Source organism: Schistocerca cancellata, chromosome 6 (genome assembly GCF_023864275.1).
Source record: "Schistocerca cancellata isolate TAMUIC-IGC-003103 chromosome 6, iqSchCanc2.1, whole genome shotgun sequence".
Taxonomy (NCBI): domain Eukaryota; kingdom Metazoa; phylum Arthropoda; class Insecta; order Orthoptera; family Acrididae; genus Schistocerca; species Schistocerca cancellata.
In genome coordinates, this window is record NC_064631.1 from 488,105,259 (window position 1) to 488,127,744 (window position 22,486).

Genomic DNA, 22,486 nt, shown 5'->3' on the forward strand with positions numbered 1-22,486 from the left:
GAAAACCATCCACCATTTCGTTTAACGCGCCACGAGCCGGTGTTCCGCAGCGCTAAAGGCATGAGACCCTGCTAGCCAACAATGTGAGCCGTGCATCAAACACGCCGCGTGCCCACGGCCGCTCGTTTGTCGGCGGCGGGCTTGTCCCGCAGCCACCTCATTTTTAGCTTTGTCGTGTCAGTCGTGAACTACGTTTCGGTGCCCCTGAGCGTTTGTCGCGTATTGAGTGTATTTGTGCTCATATTTGGTGATACAATTATTAGTGGAATAAATAATGTTTGATGTACCCTCAGGAATAGTGACTAAGAGGAAAATATGTGAAGAGGAAAGAAGTTTCCAAGAAGTATGGGAAGAAGAGTTGTGCTGTATAAATGGAGACAAAGAAGGTACTGATGCTTGCTTAATATGCCGGGATACGATTTTGGCACTGGAGAGATACAGCTTATTTCGCCACTATACAAGTAAGCACCATTCATTTACAGTAGCTTTTCCTTTGAATTCAAATGAAAGAAAGGAAAAAAATTGCTCATCTAAAATCTACCATTCATCGTCAACAAAACGTTATGTTTGCAGCAATTGGGCAAAGTGAGGCTGTCACAAGAGCACCATACCAAGTATGTAATATTCTGGCAAAAAATATGAAAGCTTTCACTGATGCTGAATTAGTGGAGCAATGTATGATGACTGTTTCTGAAATTTTGTTTCAAAATTTCACCAACAGTAAACAAATATCAGCTGAAATAAATAAGCTCACACTTTCAGAATCTACCTGTCGACGTCGTATAGAAGATAGTTCAAAATATATATTTGAGGCAGTAATTAATAAAGTCAAACTATGCAAGTACTTCTGTCTTGCATGTGATTCTAGTACAGATTTAGATTCGATGGCTCAGGTTATAGAACATCGTCAAATACAGCAGTATGCTGAATTTAGGAAATGTGTTCCTAACAATTATAGAAATTTACGAGACTGTGCACAGTTCATTTTAACACTATTTCCTTCAAGTTACCTTTGTGAAGTTTCATTTTAAAAAATGAAGTACCTGAAAAATAAATATCGTAATCGGTTGTACAGTCATTTAGAAGATGCAATGGGGATTGCATGCAGCCCAAATGACGCAGATATTGACGACATAGCCAAAAAAGTGCAACATGACAAGTCATACTAATGAAAATTGTATATTTGTATTTACTTTTGTTACGCAATTATAATGAATAAAACCCAGATTCAAAAGAGACCTGTAGCTTTCTTATGTAGCCTGTTGCATGTGCAGTGCATCTGTTCTTTTCTTATTTTTTTAAATTTCTTATTTATTTCTACATTTTTTGAAAGTTTGAGATTAATGCAGTTACAATAAAGTTTTGTGGCCATTTGAATAATGTAATATAATATTTTAATAATACATCTATCTCATCTTGCATGAAAGTACTTTAAAATAAATTTCAGGAGCAAGATACACTGAGCCCAGATTTGTTTTTGGTAGTGGTTAAAAATTACTAATGATTCCCTTCCTTCCCTTTACCCTTCATATGCTCCTGCCTAGCTACATGAATGTTGTAAGATTATGCAAGCCACGTGATTTTTATTTTAACAGAGATAATTAAACTGGAGTGAATTAGTCACATGTACTGTATGCTTATTTCTAGTTTACTGAAATTTGATCAGCAGCATTTTATGTGGTTTTCACCACTCGTGAACATGGTGACAGTCATTCTGTGAAAGTCTGTGAATGGCACATGTCATCATTGACTCATGCTACCATAAGAATTATTCCTGTTGGTCTCAACACTCGACTCCTGTGAAGACTGACTAAAAATGTAATTGTTGACAAGGTGACACAACTACTCATATGTCTCCTACGAATATATCCCTCATAATCTAATAGTTGTCAAACTGGCAGATGGGTATTTAAAACTCTTTTTCCCTGTATTGCAGAATTTCACTGTCATAAACATGGCTTATTGTTGTCAGCAACTGCACAGCAATGTTATTTGCCGAATGAGTCACATACATCCAACAGTTGCGAGTGGTTTGTTTGCAGAAGTACTATTTCATTTTCACAGGTGCTAATGTTTATAGTTTCTGAAGAACGATAAATGATATATATCGAAATCCGGTAAAGAATAAATGGTTTGCAGCTGTTGGCTGTACCCGTTTCCTTCATCAAAATTTGTTCTATCACCTTTACAGGTGCCACTTGGTACAGGGGCAGATACATTTGTCATTGCAGTGGGACGGTACATTATAATGGAAATGTTTTCTTGTTTGTTTGTCAGTGCTGACAACAAATGGGTGCATGTGCCTTGTACCAATTATCTGCTATTGTATCAATCTTAAATGAAAGTAAGCCCTCGGATCGATTTCAACCACACTGATACACATGTTATTTTTCAATCTGTAAAGAAATATTGTGGGGTAAGCAAAGGCAATGTCTTATTGGAGCAGGGGATGGTAATGTGGAGGGAGAAGGGGGAGGAAGACATGGACACACACAGAGGAAGTGCGAAATGGACAGATAAAGGGGTGAAGAGATGGTGAGTGAGGGAAAGTCTAGATGGACGACAGAGAGTGAGGGAAGGAAGAGACAGAATAACGTAAGATTGGAATAAATACATATCTAGCCAATGCCAGGTACCTCATCTAATATGAAATAAAATTAAGGCTGTTGTAGTTCAATTAACTGAGTTGAAGAAAAATGACTTCCAAAACGTTGAAAACATTTCTGATTGTGTCTCATGTTACATAATACATTTAAGTATAAGTCCATTTGCTGTTATTAACCAACTGTTCACAAAGATAACACAGCAACATTTCATCGGGCAATTACAGTGTTACAGTTTATGGGTCATTGAGTGTGGCAACAATCTGAAACAGAGAGCATTCTACATGTAGTGGTCCGAATGGTATTGACTTTAGCAGTAAGTGCTAGAAAGTCAGTGGTAGATCTCTCGCTTCTTTACTATACCAAGTCTATTGGAGGTTCATAACACACTATTTACATGGTATGCCAGTTAATAAAAAGAACTGAAAATCTGTGGCCTGAGGTGCCACATCATATTGTTAGTTTTGGCCCTTGAGCAAATAAGTTTGACGGCCACTGATTTAGAGCAAGTTGCCAATGTCTGCACCACGTTAAAATCTTATCAAGAATTGACATATTTTCTTTCATTGTAGATAACTGCATCATCTCAAACAACAGAATTTTACTATTAATATTGTCTGTAAGGTCATTAATAACAACGTGATCAGTGAGGGTCCCAACACAATTCTCTGGGCACACCCGAAGTTACTTCTAGGCTACATCTGATGATGACTCTCCATCCAATATAGCATGATGTGACCTCCCTTTAAAAATCCTAACACATATTTACAGTAATAGTTATGATTATTAGTATTGCTATTAATATTTTCATTTTTTTTCATTGGATCATTGATTGTACACCCTCTTCTACATATACACTTTCATCTCCACATACACCTGCTCATGTTCTTCATTTGATCATCTATCTTTTACAACTCTGAGCATTTCATTAAAAGTATCAGACAGTATTATGAACCATAAGAACATTATTAAAACATCAGTTATTCAGCATCAAAACAAAATGTTCCTTACGCAAAACCCCGACAATTTAAAAGCAATAAGAAAATACCATAGCATGGCAAACATAACTAACATAACCAATTACTCAGTATCCACAAATAAATTCTCTTTTATACAATAATGACAATTTAAAATATTAAACATATTAAAGAATATTATAAGCATGATTAATATAACTAATTATTCTGTCCCCATAACAAAATAGTCCTTATACATTGAAGCGGCAAGGAAACTGGTATAGGAATATGTATTCAAATACAGTGTAAACAGGCAGAATACATCTACATATATATCTACATACACACTCTGCAAGCCAGCTGGCGATGTGTGGCGGACCGTACCTTGAGTACTTCTATCGGTTCTCCCTTCTATTCCAGTCTCGTATTGTTTGTGGAAAGAAAGACTATAGGTATGCCTCTGTGTGGGTTCTAATCTCTGATTTTATCCTCATGGTTTCTTTGCTAGATATACGTAGGAGGGAGCAATATACTGCTAGACTCCTCGGTGAAGGTATGTTCTCGAAACTTCAACAAAATCACGTACCGAGCTACTGAGTATCTCTCTTGCAGAGTCTTCCACTGGAGTTTATCTATCATCTTCTTAATGCTTTTGTGATTACTAAATGATCCTGTAACAAAGTGCGCTGATCTCCGTTGGATCTTCTCTATCTCTTCTATCAACCCTATCTGGTACGGATCCCACACCGGTGAGCAGTATTCAAGCAGTGGGTGAACAAGTGTACTGTAACCTACTTCCTTTGTTTTTGGACTGCATTTCCTTAGGATTCCTCCAATGACTCTCAGTCTGGCATCTGCTTTACCAACGATTAATTTTATATGGTCATTCCATTTTATATCACTCCTAATGCCTACTCCCAGATAATTTATGGAATTAACTGCTTCCAGTTGCTGACTTGCTACACTGTACCTAAATGAAAAAGGATCTTTCCTCCTATGTTTTCGCAGCGCATTACACATGTCTAGACAGATTCAATTGCCATTCTCTGCACCATGCGTCAATTCGTTGCAGATCCTCCTGCATTTCAGTACATTTTTCCATTGTTAGCTTACAACCTCTCGATATACTACAGCATCATCCGCAAAAAGCCTCAGTGAACTTCCGATGTTATCCACAAGGTCATTTATACACTACTGGCCATTAAAATTGCTACACTAAGAAGAAATGCAGATGATAAATGGGTATTCATTGGACAAATATATTATACTAGAACTGACATGTGATTACATTTTCCCGCAATTTGGGTGCATAAATCCTGAGAAATCAGTACCAAGAACAACCGCCTCTGGCCGTAATAATGGCCTTGATACGTCTGGGCATTGAGCCAAACAGAGCTTGGATGGCGTGTACAGATACAGCTGCCCATGCAGCTTCAACACGATACCACAGTTCATCAAGAGTGACAAGCCAGTTGCTCGGCCACCATTGACCAGATGTTTTCAATTGGTGAGAGATCTGGAGAATGTGCTGGCCAGGACAGCAGTAGAACATTTTCTGTATCCAGAAAGGCCCGTACAGGACCTGCAACATGCGGTCGTGCATTATCCTACTGAAATGTAGGGTTTTGCAGGGATCGAATGAAGGGTAGGCCACGGGTCATAACACATCTGAAATGTAACATCCACTCTTCAAAGTGCTGTCAATGCGAACAAGAGGTGACTGATGTGTGTAACCAATGGCACCCCATACCATCACGCTGGGTGATACGCCAGTATGGCGATGACGAATACATGCTTCCAATGTGCGTTCACTGTGATGTCGCCAAATACAGATGTGACCATCATGATACTGTAAACAGAACCTGGATTCATCCGAGGAAATGATGTTTTGCCATTCGTGCACCTAGGTTTGTCGTTGAATACACCATCGCAGGTGCTCCTGTCTCTGATGCAGCGTCAAGGGTAACTGCAGCCATGGTCTCCGAGCTGATAGTCCATGCTGCTGCAAATGTCATCGAACTGTTCATGCAGATGGTTGTTGTCTTGCAAACGTCCCCAACTGTTGACTCAGGGATCGAGACGTTGCTGCGTGATCCATTACAGCCATGCAGATAAGATTCCTATCATCTCGACTGCTAGTGAGACGAGGCCATTGGGATCAAGCACGGCATTCTGTATTACCCTCCTGAACCGACCAATTCCATATTCTGCTAACAGTCATTGGATCTTGACCAACGCGAGCAGCAGTGTCGCGATACGATAAACTGCAATCGCGATAGGCTATGATCCGAACTTTATCAAAGTCGGAAACGTGATGGTACGCATTTCTCCTCCTTACACGATGCATCACAACAACGTTTCACCAGGCAAAGCTGGTCAACTGCTGTTTGTGTATGAGAAATTGGTTGGAAACTTTCCTAATGGCAGCACGTTGTAAGTGTCACCACCGGCGCCAACCTTGTGTGAATGCTCTGAAATGCTAATCATTTTAATATCACAGCATCTTATTATTGTCGGTTAAATTTCGTGTCTGTAGCACGTCATCTTCATGGTGTAGCAATTTTAATGGCAAGTAGTGTATATATTGTGAATAGCAACGGTCCTACGACACTCCGCTGTGGCACAACTGAAATCACTCTTACTTCGGAAGACATCTCTCCATTGAGAATGACATGCTGTGTTCTGTTATCTAGGAACTCTACAATCCAATCACACAATTGGTCTGATAGTCCACATGCTCTTACTTTGTTCATTAAATGACTGTGGGGAACTGTATCAAACGCCTTGCGGAAGTCAAGAAACATGGCATCTACCTGGGGATTCATGTCTATGGCCCTCTGAGTCTCGTGAATGAATAGCGCGAGCTGGGTTTCACATGATTGTCTTTTTCGAAAGCCATGCTGATTCCTACAGAGTGGATTTCTAGTCTCCAGAAAAGTCATTATACTTGAACATGATACATGTTCCAAAATTCTACAACTGATCGACATTAGAGATATAGGTCTATAGTTCTGCACATCTGTTCGGCGTCCCTTCTTGAAAATGGGGATGACCTGTGCCCTTTTCCAATCTTTTGGAACGCTGTGCTCTTCTAGAGACCTGCGGTACACTGCTGCAAAAAGGGGGCAATTTCCTTCGCGTACTCTGTGTAAAATCGAACTGGTATCCCATCATGCCCAGCTGTCTTTGCTCTTTTGAGTGGTTTTAATTGTTTTTCTATCCCTCTGTCATCTATTTCTATATCTACCATTTTGTCATCTTTGCGACAATCTAGAGAAGGGACTGCAGTGCAGTCTTCCTCTGTGAAACAGCTTATGAAAAAGACATTTAATATTTCTGCCTTTAGTCTGTCCTCCTCTGTTTCAGTACCATTTTGGTCACAGTGTGTCTGGACATTTTATTTTTATCCACCTGCCACTTTGACATAAGACCAAAATTTCTTACGATTTTCTGCCAAGTCAGTACATAGAACTTTACTTTCGAATTCGTTGAACGCCTCTCGCATAGCCCTCCTTACGCTACATTTTGCTTCGTGTAATTTTTGATTGTCTGCCCTCTCTACTCTGGCGATGGAAACCTCCCTAGAGATTGTCTATATGTGGGAGTTTGTTGTCCTTGGACATTTATTCCACTGGTTTTGGGTTGATATTGGTTTCTGGGACTATTGGAGTGGCACTGGACTAGTCTGAGCAGACAAGAATGAATCACTAGGAGTGCTAGAAAGACTAACGAGTTTATGAGTAAGATGCCTTCTTCTTCTTCTGTTTGATGATATGATGCCAGTCACATTCTGCGAAAACTGGATGCCTGTTTATCAGGTACAGGTCCTTCTTAGGGATGATGGTGGCCAAGTTGCCGATATCCTAGCTGAATAATTATGGTTTATGGGGAAGGGAGGGTTTGGGGATATTAGATGGGGTATAAGGATAGGGATAGGTGTGAAATGGAAATGTTTGATCATGTAGTGCTTGTGTCATAACCTCCAGCACTTGTTGCATGGTTGTCTTGTCCGTCTATTCCAGTGGAGCATTGTGCACGTGCTGGTCATCAACATCACTTGCAGTTGTGGCAGCAGGTGGCTCTATTTCCATGGGAGGGCAGCGTGGCTGCCTTGTCTTCATGAGCCACCTCTTCTTGTGTGGTGACCCTCTTCTGCTGCATACAGGTCTTCATGTTGTTGCACTTGTACGAGTTAGCAGTGTGTGTGCCGCCGCAGTTTGTACAAGTAGCAGTCACTCCTCTCGGTTTGTTACAGTCAGATGTGTCATCCGCCTGCGTGCACTTCAGACGCAAACTGTATTCTTGCATATCTTGGCTAGGTACCCCATCTTTTGGTACCAGTATCACTGCTCATTGTTCTTGCTCATTCTGTTCTTCTTGTTGCTGCAGCCATCCCTAGCTAAGATGAGCGGGAGATTGGCCCTGATAACAGTCTTGCTTCTTCCTCCCTTTCCGCATCTGGATATGATTGCAAAAGTGTTGGGTGAGCGAGACGAGCAACAGTGATGATGCGACCCACTGCAACTCAAGCTGAAGAATGCTGTAGTTGGCAATGCCTGTATAAGACAAGTGTCTGACATAGTTGTTAGACTGGTTAGTGCTACTACAATGGCATGTTATCAAGATTTCAGTGAGTTTGAATGTGGTATTATAGCAGGTGCACGAGTGGTAGGATACAACCTCTCTGAGGTAGCAATGATGTGAGGATTTATCCTTACAACCATTTCATGAGTGTATCATGAATATCAGGAATCCGGTAAAACATCAAATCACCAACATCACTGTGGCCGTAAAAAGATCCTGCAAGAACGTGACCAACAACGACTGAAGGGAATCGTTCAATGTGACTGAAGTGCAACCCTTCTGCAAATTGCTGCAGATTTCAATGCTGGGCCATTAACAAGTGTTAGTGTGCAAATAATTCAAAGAAACATAATAAATGTGGGCTTTTGGAGCTGAAGGCTCACTATGTACCCTTGATGACCGCACAACATATATAATATCAACTGGGTACCAAACAACAGTCATGAAGTCATCAGGCAGGTACTTAAGGTGATAATAAGTTAAATAGATAACTGATTTGGCTAAAGTATTTTGGCATATTGTTATGTGTACACCTTTCCTGGGGGCAAGAAAATTACTGGCTACAGGAAAAGGAGATGTTTGGATGATAATTTGTTGAGAAACTCCTGTAACTGCGTGTATAAAAGTAGTGCAATAGGGGGGGGGGGGGGGGGGGTAGATGCTTGGTGTTTACCAGTATTTCATCATTCTCTCAGAATGAGGTTGTGCCTAGGCTAAGCTGGTACAGATGGCTGGGGAAAGAGCCATGATTGAATTTCATTGTGTTTAAACTAGTAATGTTTCTCCAACTGCAATTGGTTTAGCTGAATTAAAGTATTTAGGGAATAATATATACTGATTGCCCTTCATCTAACATGACATATAGCAGTCTTTTTGCTGTAACTTACTATTGTGAATTCAATATGGCTCAATATGCCAGTGTAGGGGAGCCAAAATAGCTAGAGAGATCTTATTGTGATAGTGACTAGTAAATTCACTTTCTGATTGTACCACACATCAAAGTAGGACTAAACACATAACTGAATTTGAATAAATTTGTTATTTACACTGGTGGCATGTCTCCATAAAATGAAATGTACAAATATTTTTCTTGATTTTACCAGATGTTGTCATGCTTAGACCATTGATGAGAAGTTGGTTGCTCACTGCTTTCTCCTACACAGGTATTAGCATCTTTAACGTAAGATAATCCAGGATGGAATAATGACTATATTTGTAATATTGTTATGTTTAACAAAGCTCAGTGCAGTGAGTACTTTTGAGGTGCTTGATCATTATTCTGCTGGCCCTTTTTTGCAGTCTGAACACATTACTCATATTTTGAGCATTTTCATGACTTGTCTTACAATTGCACTAATTGCCAAATGAATTGCTTGTGTACAGTGGGAACATACTTAATTAATTAGATAATAAATTAGAGGCTACTGGCATTTTCTGTGACCTGTCAAAAGCCTTTGATTGTGTGAAGCACAGCATTCTCTTAAGTAAATTAGAATATTATGGTGTCACAGGCAATGCTGCAAAATGGTTTGAGTCTTATCTATCTAACAGGAAACAAATATATTTAAAAAGAAAGATGATGAGACTTACCAAACAAAAGCGCTGGCAGGTCGATAGACACATAAACAAACACAAACATACACACAAAATCTAGCTTTCGCAACCAACGGTTGCCTCGTCAGGAAAGAGGGAAGGAGAAGGAAAGACAAAAGGATATGGGTTTTAAGGGAGAGGGTAAGGAGTCATTCCAATCCCGGGAGCGGAAAGACTTACCTTAGGGGGAAAAAAGGACAGGTATACACTCGCACACACACACATATCCATCCATACATACAAGACACAAGCAGACATTTGTAAAGGCAAAGAGTTTGAGCAGAGATGTCAGTCGGGACGGAAGTATAGAGGCAAAGATGATGTTGGCGGCAGATTGAAATTAGGAATTAGCGGAGATTGAGGCCTGGCGGATAGCGAGAAGAGAGGATATGCTGAAGGGCAAGTTCCCATCTCCGGAGTTCTGACAGGTTGGTGTTAGTGGGAAGTATCCAGATAACCCGGACGGTGTAACACTGTGCCAAGATGTGCTGGCCGTGCACCAAGGCATGTTTAGCCACAGGGTGATCCTCATTACCAACAAACACTGTCTGCCTGTGTCCATTCATGCTTTGCCTTTACAAATGTCTGCTTGTGTCTTGTATGTATGGATGGATATGTGTGTGTGTGCGAGTGTATACCTGTCCTTTTTTCCCCCTAAGGTAAGTCTTTCCGCTCCCGGGATTGGAATGACTCCTTACCCTCTCCCTTAAAACCCATATCCTTTTGTCTTTCCTTCTCCTTCCCTCTTTCCTGACGAGGCAACCGTTGGTTGCGAAAGCTAGATTTTGTGTGTATGTTTGTGTTTGTTTATGTGTCTATCGACCTGCCAGCGCTTTTGTTTGGTAAGTCTCATCATCTTTCTTTTTAAATATATTTTTCCCACGTGGAATGTTTCCCTCTATTATATTCATAACAGGAAACAAAGGTTTTCGTTGTGACTTACCTGTGCAGTAAGCAGTCAGTCTTCATCTGACTAGGTATTAATTACATGTGGTGTTCCTCAAGATTCCATCTTGGGTCCATTGCTTTTTCTTGTATCCATTAATGCCCTCTCATCTGTTACATTGCCAGATGCTAAGTTTGTTTTGTTTGCAGATGATATAAACATTTCAGTAAGTAGGAAGTCAAGTACAGATTTAGAAATAGCTGCTAATCAAATTTCCACTGATATTAATAAGTGGCTTAAAGCTAATTCACTGTCATTAAACTTTGAGAAGGCCCACCATATGCATTTCAGAACCGGTAAGAAATTTGCTTCCAGCATGTGTATAACATTTGAAGACATGTAGATTGAAGAGGTTGACAGTGTCAAATTTCTAAGATTACAACTCGATAATAAATTCAGTTGGGAAGGGCATACCGCAGAACTGCTTAAGTGCCTTTACAAGCCTGTATTTGCTATGAGAATGATGTCAGATGTAGGAGATATAAATATAAAAAATCTTGTGTACTTTGCTTACTTTCATTCTATTATGTCATATGGGATCATATTCTGGGGCAACTCATCAAACCGAGCAAAAGTTTTCAGGGTGCAAAAGTGTGTGATAAGAATCATTTGTGGTGTAAATTCAAGAACATCATGTAGAAACCTGTTCAAGGAACTTTGTATTCTAACCACTGCTTCTCAGTGTATTTATTCGTTAATGAAATTTGTTGCAAGTAATACATCTCTATTTCCAGCCAATCGCCCAATACATAGTCTCAATACTAGTAATAAGAAGAATCTACATAAAGGACTAAACTCACTTACCTTGGTCCAAAAAGGGGTCCAATATTCAGGAACACACATTTTTAATAAATTCCCAGCAACAATTAAAAGCTTGCTTTCAGATAAATCAAAATTTAAACAGAGTTTGAAAGACTTTTTGATAGGCAACTCCTTCTACTCCATAGATGGATATCTTAACAGAGACTGTTAAGCCAGCTTAAGTAAAAATATCTGTTAGATTTCAGTTTTGACATACTTGGTCACAAAAGTCAAGATCAGGTATTTTGTGTATGATAAATTTATTAATAGTGCATAACAGTGTTTCATTTTGACAGCATGTTAATTCTGTAAATATTAGCTGTTCCAGTTTACCGCATTATATTAACCTATTTCAACAATCTCCTGACAAATGATCACAGTAGTAATTATTATATTCAAATGTTTTATGTTATATTTTCTGACATGTTCCACACCCATGAGAATCGTCTCATTTTTTGGGCCAATGGAAAGATAACTGAACCTAATCTTACTAATCTAATCTTGTTGATGGGTTCACATCATCATGGTGCAGTATGGTCTGTTGAAATTTGGGTTTGTGATCTCTACTTGGGGCAGCTGATGTGAAAGGCCCCCTTTGTCAAAGCTGTTGAATAATTGTGGTGAAAAGCATATGAGATGGAGTCAGGTGTGGAAAACAATTTTGATAAAGGCGATGAGCACCTCTCCCATTACCATGAGCTTCGCCATTCAGGACCATGTCAGTGTGTTCTGCAAATGTATAGCTGTCTGTTCCACTCTAATGCTCAGAGACATGTGAATGGGGCTGAAAACAGATCAGAGAAGTAGGATAGATGTCAAATGACTTCAGTCAGTTCAACATAACCACCCCACACCGTGATTACCATGTTGAATACCTCCCTAGTGAACAGGTTTTCAAATGGCTTTAGCATGGAAATGGTACACTTTCAGACATGGATCCAATTCAGAATATTATGTACTCACTCCCCTCTAGAAATCCTAGAAGTTTGTAACCGGAATTTCCAAACACCCTCTATGTGTCATCATTTACAAAAGAGGTACATAAGATAATGAAAAAAGCAGGGTATACGTAAGAAATTCATAACACAAATATATGTATAGCCTACACAAATTTGTCACTGTGTTACATAAGGCAGAAAGAACCTGCTTCAAACACTAGAAATGAGTCGTAAGACTCCTCTGGTAGTACTCTTGTTTTGTATTACATGGAACAAATTACAAACTACAATGTATTGTGTTACTTACAAGCATATCCATTCCTTTTTGTCTATTTTGTAACTGGTCAACTGTATTTGTTTGTAATAATTTTATCTTGCATGTAGTCTTTAACAGAGTAATTATTTTCAGTAAATGTTCTTTTAGATATGATCTAAATTTATAGAAGCTCTTTATCCTTTTGATATCTTTTGGCAATTTATTGTATATATCTTGACTCCTTGGTAAAACACAGTAGTTTGGGTCTTTGCTCTAGTCATTCTAGCTGGGTATAAGCAATCGTTCTGTCTGGTTTGATGATCACGCAAGGAGCTGTTTACTTCATGTAACTCAACCTTTTTTTTAATTTTTTTTAAAGTGTATTTTGTAATATGTTTACACTTGGAACTGCCAAACACCACATTGTATGAATAGTACACTGCAGTGACCCATTTCATGATGCTTGCTCATTATTTTGAAGGCTTGTTTTTGCACATTGTGAGTATTTGCATTCCAGAATATTATGTCGTAATTTATGATAGAATGTATATGCGCATAGTATATTGCTTTTAGATACGAGCTATTACACACTGCGCTAATGCTTTTTCCAAGTACCCTGATATGTTCATCTCATTTTAATTGTTGATCAACATAAATACCTAAAAATTTTGTGTCAGCTACCCATCCTATGATTTTATTACCTATTTTAAGTTTTGCTGTATTAGATTTGATTTTATTTATGTAAAAGATATTAGTCTTTTTAAAATTAAGAGTTACTTTATTGTTATTTGATCAGTTGTGGACTGCCATAAGTGCCTTTTCTCCTGTTACTTCCAACATTTCTGGTGTCCTGTCTGCAATTATTGTATTGCTGTTGTCAGCAAATGACACTTTCTCCTTGTGTGACCCACAGTGGGAAGTCATTAACATAAATGACAAACAGTAAGGTCCTAAGACACTCCCTTGAAGAACTTCAAGTTCAAATATTTTTGATCTGAAAGATGTTTCACCATGTAATTAGAGCCACTTGAAATTTTGGGGTTTTTCTACCCTCTCCACTATGTCCGATAGGTAAGACATCAACCCTTAATTTACCAACCCCCGTTTTCCTAGTGCTTAAAGTTTACCAATAAGTATTTCATGGTCAACTGTGACAAATTGTTAATTGTGGTCTAGGAAAATGCCTATTGCTGTAGCAATTTCTGTTCCCTTTCCAGACCTGATGCCAAATTGTTCTTTGCACAGAAATTCATATTTATTTAAATAATCCATAGGTCTGTTTTTCATAATAGTTTTTATATTTTTGAAAAACAAGACAATTGTGAAACTCATCTGTAATTCTGGATAGAATGTAACAATACGAGAGAAGGAAAGTTGCTACTCACCGTATAGCTGAGATGCTGAGTCACGATAGGCACAATAAAAAGATTCACACAATCATAGCTTTCGGCCATTAAGGCCTTTGTCAGCAGTAGACACACACACACACACACACACACACACACACACACACACACACACACACACATACACATACACACACACACACACACACACACACACACACACACACACACACACACACACACACACACACACGAGCACGAGCACAACTTGTGCACACATCTGCAGTCTCAGAGAGCTGAAACTACACTGCAAGCAGCAGCACCAGTGCATGATGGGAATGGCAACTGGGTTGGGGTAAGGAGGAGGCTGGGGTGGGGAGGGGGAGGGATAGTGTGGTGGGAGTGGCGGACAGTGAAGTTTTTATTTTTATTTCTCTCCTTTCCGCTACTTACCCCCTCTCCCCTCCGCTCCTTCTCTCCTACCCTCTGTCTAAACTGCAACACTTCACTGTCCGCCAAGCCACATGTGAAGACATTCAGAAAATGGTGATTATCACCACTGTTGGGTTGTATGAGTATCGTTTCGTGCCATTCAGGTTAAAAAATGCCATCCAGATGTGGCAACGCTTTATTGACTCTCTCTTGCTCCAGTTTGACTTCTGTTTCGTATATCTTGACAATATCCTGATCTTCACCAAATCCGTGCAAGATCATGAATGTCATATCACAATAGTAAAGGACACTCTGTCATCAAATGGAGTCAAGATCAACACCTACAAACTGCAACCAACAATCTGTCCAATTCTTGGGGTACACAGTCTCGGCCGCCAGGACTCGCCCCCCCCCCCCCCCCCCCCCCCCCATGAATCGAATGTGCAGTTAATCTTATCCATGCCACTCCCTACCACATACATAGAGCTCTGTCGGTTCCTGGGAAAAAATAAACTACTACCATAATCATTTACCTGCAGCAGCCGGCACCCAGGCTAATCTCACTAGTGCCCTCACTGGCAAGCAAATTTTTGGGACGCACCCCGTTCCTTAAACGGAACCAATGCACACAGCCTTCCAGGCCCTAAAAGACTCTCTCACGTGAGTCGTCACCCTTGCTCATCCAATGTCAGGTGTTGAAGTCTTCATCACCACAGATGCTTGAGACTCTGCAGTATGCGGAGTCCTACATAACACCACATTGATGTGGTCACGCCACTTTCATTGTTTTTGAAGAAACTTTCACACGCCCAGCAAAAATACTCAGCCTTTGATTGCGAACTTCTAGCGGTTTATGAGGTGGTGAAACACTTCTGCCTTGATGTCAAGGGCCGACCTTTCCACATCCTGATTGAACATAAACCAGTAGCAGATGCCATACACAACACCCTCTCCTCCCCCCTCCCACCCACCCCCCGGCACCCTCTGAACCCTCATCCCCCCGCCCCCGCTCATTGACATGCCTCATTTCAGAACGATTTTTGTGGCGTGACATGAAGTGTGATTGTCAGACCTGGACCCAAAACTGCATCACCTGCCAGCTCAACAAAGTCACCAAGCGCACTGTTCCACCTCTCCGCAAATTCAACATTCCATCTGGCTGATTTTGCCACATACACCTAGATGTCATCGGCCCCCTTCCCCCCTCAGTGGGCTTCCAATATGTTATTTCTTGCATCAGTCATTTATCTTGATGGGTAGAGTCCGTACCTCTCACCAACGTAACTGCTGAAACAATGGCTAAGGCTTTTGTTTCTTCCAGGATTTCCCACTTCGGCTGCCCCGCTACTGTCACCACCAATCAGGACAGGCAGTTTGAAACAGCCCTCTTCACCCAACTTTGCCAGCTGTGCGGTATCAACAAATGTAACATGATTGCGTACCACCCCCAAGCAAATGGACTGGTAGAACAGTGGCATCTGAGGCCCTCCCGTGAGTACTCCTTGGCCTACGGTCATCATACAAACCAGATATCAAGGGCACCACGAGTGAGTAAACCGTGTCCTCCATGGGGAGCTGTTACAACCTACCTCTCCCGATAATCTCACCTCCCATCTTGATTTTGTAAGCCAGATCAGAATGCATTTTGCAGATATTTTGGATGAACATTCGGGTTAAAGGTTCGCCACTCACTGGCTCTCTCCACCATGTGAAACCAGCACACTTTGACCCAACATCTTTCATGCCCAACGAGGTTATGCAGCCTCCCAGCACTGAGGACTTGCTTGTGCTCAAGCTATGACCCCTCAGAGCTGCTGCCACAGCACTCACTCAAACATGCTTCTGTGACACCATCAATGCCATTCCTCAGGTTCTTGCAGTCTTTCTCTGCCTCCTCCATCTACCCCCTCTAGTGGTTCTGCAAATCTACGTCATGCCCGAACATGTGGAGGACATCACCATTATCATCAACAACAACCACATCTTCATCCTGCTGCTGGACAACTCCGTCCACCCGACCGGGGACTCGATTCGTCAGACAATCGCCTTCTCCTGCCTACTCCCACGTGGGGTCGACCATACACTCCTCCGAGCTACAGTAACAACCCCCTAGGGAGGGTTACAGTTTGAATGCTGCCAGCCAATCTTGTGAGGGACACAGTCCCTCTCCACGCTGCTCCATCTTCACACGCAGGCGAACGCCTCATCCTCCCTTACCACCTACTGGAGTTCCAAATTGATGTCCCAGCGTGGTCGATGCCGTAACGACATCTGGACACGGACATCCCCATCACATCACTGCCATCTCCCTCACCATTAATACCAGACACGCTACCCTTTGACTGTGTTCAAACTGTGCTCCACAATGCATGGGAGTGGGTGGAGGGGAGCATAGGGGGTGATGTGTGGCGTCAACAAGTAAAAACGACAAATCTCCTGAGAATTTCAGAGAATTTTCTGTTACATTTTGTTACCCAGTTATTTCTACTGTATTCGCCAACAGAACATTATATCTTAGAAAATGGCTCCTCAAATTTTAGTTTGAATAACTTCATTAATTTGTTGAACTTTTCATTTGTACATGTTTCTGAATATATATCTTCCCCTGACTATATTGTCTTCATACGTTATTTCACATGATTTAAATGCTACTGGGTGAGAGATAAAAGAGTCAGTGATACACAATTAGTGTGATAAATATTATTTTACACTGCTGTTCTTGCCCTCAAGCTACTGTGTGCCTGGCAGACCATTAGGAAGTAGTCTTTGGGATTGATCAATAGAATGTTTCAAACATGCTTGCATGAAAGAGTTCTACATTGTCTATGCTACGCACACTACTGAAATTGATTCCACTGAATGTAATACCCTGTTATGTTACTGGAAATATATTATTGATAAGAGTCATAAATTATCAGTTTTATGTTACACATAGAAAATCTATGGTAAGACATATTGAATAATGTGCAGAAAAGATTTAGTGATGTAATTCACAGCACATTGTGAAGCCCTTTAGTCAATACTCTTGTCAGATACCCCATTCCTACCTTCTTGTATTTTTGACTTGCTCATAGTGGTCAAGGACAAGGATGACTTTAGAATTTTGTTGTTTATTGTGCAATTCTTCCAGACTTGTATTTCACCTAGTACATAGTAAAGGCACGTAGCCTCAGAGGCACACTTGTGAACTTCCACCTGAGTTCATTTGTTTGTCAAGAGATGCATTTGTATAAACAATTTCACTTTTATTTCATTTAGAGAGGAGCATAATTGCAAAACTTATGTGGATAATTTATGGTAGATCACAAAGATGTTGAAATGCAATTTTACTGTTGAGACATATATACACTTGAAGCATGTCATATCAAAAGAGTAATTGTATTGTGGATACAGTGGATGCCATTTACACAATACATTTGAAGGAATATGAAAGGAGGGTGACTGGATAAGCTATTTTTGAAACTGCTGATCATAAGTGATGAAATAAATTGGTGAAGGACATTTGTTGCCTAACTGTAATCTGACTTTATTAGAGCAGAAGAGTGTTGGTCGAATGGAATTTGCATATAAGTTCACTTTTAGTGACATATCTGACTGTATTAATCATTGTTTATTACATAATTAGAACACTGAAAATAATGATTTGTCATTCTATGAAAATTTATTATATATCAATGTGAGGGATACTTACACAGGAGCACATGCCTGCACATTGCTTCCTGCCGTAGGTGATCACTATGGCACAGTGCTGAGAAACAGAAGGAAGGAATTTATTAATTACTGATTTTATTAATTTATGAATATGTGCACCACTTTGCAGACATGGGATGGACACTTGCATAAAAGCATGTACGTGCACAGTGATTCCTGCCACTGAACAAAAGATTTTTATTACTTAATATTTTGATGGTGTATAAGTTTGTGCACTACACTGAAAAGAGAAAAAGTGTAATGTCAGAATGAATATACAAACCCATGAAGAATTTTAAAATATGTTATCAATGAACACAAACTATCCATCATGCTATTCAGACACTATTTTAACTTGTACAAGATATTTGTGAATGTACATGTTACCCACAAATGCCATTTAGGGTATGGTATGCACCCATATTGGTAGACTTGACAAAACATATCTCAGTATGATCTTTACTATGAAATGTGTCATTCACCAGGCATGGCTGGATAGACTGCATCAAAAATTATGAAGTTAATATATACAAATAGTATATAACAATTGAAAAAATTAACAGATTAAAAATTTTACTATACACACATTTAATCAGCAACACTAGACTCTCACTAATCCAACCATTCCTGGTACATACTGGTGCCAGATTAGTGGAAATGCCAGATTATTGAGCATCTGAAATTTATTTTGTTTTTTATTTATTTTGAAAACATAGGGGATATAGTATAATGTACTTTATTAAACAGAAGGATACAATTTCAAAACATAGAGGATATACTTTATTAAATCCAAAAGTACATTTATTTTCAAAGAAGACTTAGTCCTGGAGTTTACTGACTATGAAACATGTCCCTAATTTTTAACTGTCGCAGTGATAATAAGTGGCAGAGACATGATTTATCACGCAACCACTTTACAAGTATTACATCAGTACTGCATGTATCTGGTTGTTGCATAATGTACTCCAGGAAGACCTCGGTAGCTTCAGTACCACCAGTGTGACAAATCTTCATGCTCTCTCCTCCTGTGTCCTTTTCTTCATCACTTTCGTCATTACTTTCTTGCACGCTTTTGATTATTTCTTCATCTGTTAAAGTTTGTTCCATATCACAGTTTTCCTCATTAAGCCACTTTGTAACATCATCATCAATTTCTTCTCCTCCTGGAAGGTTGTGGAACATGTCAGTGTACAAAGTAATTGATAATTCCGAATTGACTGGCTCGTCGCTGTCTCTCACTACTGGATTCAACTCGGCATCTATGGATGGCGACAATTTTCTCCAGCTCTTCATTATGGTAGCACTCTCCACTTTATCCCATGCTTTGGCTGCTTGTAAAACTACATCATGTATGTTAATTGCTTTCCACGCATTCAGCATAGTCTCGATAGAGTCGTTTTCACTTTTGTTCAGCAAGGAGAAAAGAAGTGAATGTCGATAATGATGTTTAATTGATTCCAAAATTCCCTGGTCCATGGGCTGAATTAGGGCTGTCATAACGGGTGGGAGAAAGAGTGCTTGTATACCATCTGACTGTAGAGTAACATCTGAAGGATGCCTGGGAGCATTATCAATTATATGGATAGCAAAAGTGGAAGCTTTTTTTCCTTTAGCTCTTTTCTGACTGCTGGTACAAATGTTTCATGAAACCACCAAGAGAATATTTGTCTGTCCATCCACAGTTTCTTCCAAGTGCAATACTGCACTGGTAGAGTGAGTATTTATGTCAGTGTGTTGAAAACAACATGGATATTGGGATCTTCCACTCACCATAAGCGGTAGCCTATGACTCCCATTTGCATTACAACATGCCATTAATGTTATGCACTGTTTCTGTTGCTTGTAACCACGAGCTTCCTTGTCATTGTTGGCAGCTAATGTTTTTGAAGGAAGCATCTGTAAAAATGTCCTGCTTCATCAGCATTATACTAGGCATCAGAAGGTATAAATCTTCTCCCTCTATTATCTTTCATATCTGGCTTACAACTTATCAGCATCCTTATCATTAGACTTTCTCTATTGACTGTCAGCTGCCAAATGCCATGTCATTTTTTCCAGTTCAATAGCCAACCTTCTCTTGCTGCAAACAAGTTACTACCGCCAAGTTGTTTGTTAAATGCATCTGCTTTTTCCTTTATAATCAGGCCACTGACTGGAATTCCTTTACTGCAATGTTGTATGAACCAGCTATAAATAGCTACGTCCAGTTCTTTATTCTCACTCTTTAGCATAACCCTCCGTTTTCCCAACTCACTGTCGATTTCTGTTGAGTACTGTCAAATAACATCTTTCTTTTTGATGTCATAAATAGTTGCTCATCCAACACTGAACTCAGCAGCAATGGCTTTCTGCGAAGAACCTTGATTTAACTTATCTAAAATTTAAAGTTTTGCTTGAGGTCTAGTGTAATGTGTTTCCTTTTAGAAGACATAATTCCGAACTGTAAAGAAAGCTACAGTTTCAAATACAGTATATAAAGCATTGTTTAACTATGCATTGTTGTGCACTATAATTCATAGTGCACATGTTTTTGGATGTGTGTCGGATTACTGAGAGTCCAGACTACTGAGGGCCGGATTAGTGAGAGTCTAGTGTATTAACATATGGATTCTCTAAAAGATTTGGAGAAAGGTCAATAAATCCATTCACTTTCTTCACAGTAGAAAAATTCGTAGATGGAGTTGAGTGGATGCAGTTTTAAGTCCCTTGAAATTTTGTCCTGAAGCTCTTCAGTGGCTATGCTATGCCTTGCCTCTTGCCAAAGGAATTTAGATTTTTCCTTAATGTGAAGGAGGCATGAAAATACACAATAATTATAAACTGTCATTATTCCCAGTTTTGTGGATAATGGCCTGCCTGTCTTCTACTCGATTTTATGACCCTTATTGTTCTTTTCAGAGTGATAATACTTTGCTGCAGCCTGTAGAGTGACACCGTAGCAACAGGCCATAGCCGATAGGGCTGTAAACAATTTGTCATGCACATGTGCAGTGTGGTCTTATCAATCAAGTTTGTTGTCCACTGCAATCCCCAGAAGTCTTACGACCCTCTACACAGTTTAGGTCTCCTTTGTATTGAAGCTACATATCAATTTTTGTGTTTATTATTAATTGATTTTCATTTTGTTTATAACAAACCATTTTTTTTCTCGCATCAAACAAGGCATTTCTTCCTTCTTGAGCCTTGCTGGCAATGATGACTTTTGAGTACAGTGTTGTCATCTGCAAATTGCAAGAACTGTGAAAGAGAGCTTAAGTCATTTACTAAAACTAGGAACAAATGGAGCCCATTACTGATCCCTGTGGCATGATATATTCCAACTTTCATTCACATTATAGTGCTCCTTGGGCTGATATGATGTCTTCTTTTTTTTATTTTATTTTATTTATTTATTTATTTTTTATGTACACATCAAGTTCCATAGGACGAAATTGAGGAGCAAATCTGCAAGGTCATGGAATGTGTCAGTACATGAAATTACAACATAAAAGTAATAACAGATAAAAATAAATGTTTATGAACCTGAAGAAAGTCAGTCCATAAGATTAAGTAAACACAGTCAACAATACAACAAAAATCAGCTTAATTTTTCAAGGAACTCCCCGTCAGAATAGGAGTGACTCATGAAAAAACTCTTCAGTTTCGACTTGAAAGCACGTGGATTACTGCTAAGATTTTTGAGGTGAATGAAAATAAGCAAAGTAGACTAATTTTTGTGTCAAAGAATCACTCATTTCAGATACCGTTCGAATAGTAAAAATGGCAGCATTAAGTCTTTGAACAAGATCTTGAACATGGACTTTCCACGACAGTTTACTATCTACCGGAACAGCTAGAAAATTGAACTGTTCAGTTTCACTAATCATATGCCTATTCTGTGAAATAAAACGTCAGGTTTTGTTGAATTGTATGTTAGAAATTGTAAAAACTCAGTCTTACTGTGATTTAGCATTAGTTTATTTCCTACAAGCTATGAAGTTAGGTCATAACTGCACTATTTGAAACCAAGCCAATGTTGCACACAACATCCTTTACTACCAAGCTAGTGTCATCAGCAAACAGAAATATTTTAGACTTACCCATACTACTAGAGGGCATATCATGTATAAATAAGGAACAGGAGTGGCCCCAACATTAATCCCTGTGGCACTCCCCACTTGACAGTACCCCACTCAGACCCCACATCACAGCCATTCTCAACATTGCGAATAATGACATTTTGCTGTTGTTGCTGAAGTAAGCGGTCAACCAATTGTGAGCTACTCCCTGTATTCTGTAATGGTCCAACTTCTGGAGCAATATTTTGTGATCAACACAATCAAATGCCTTAGTTAAATAAAA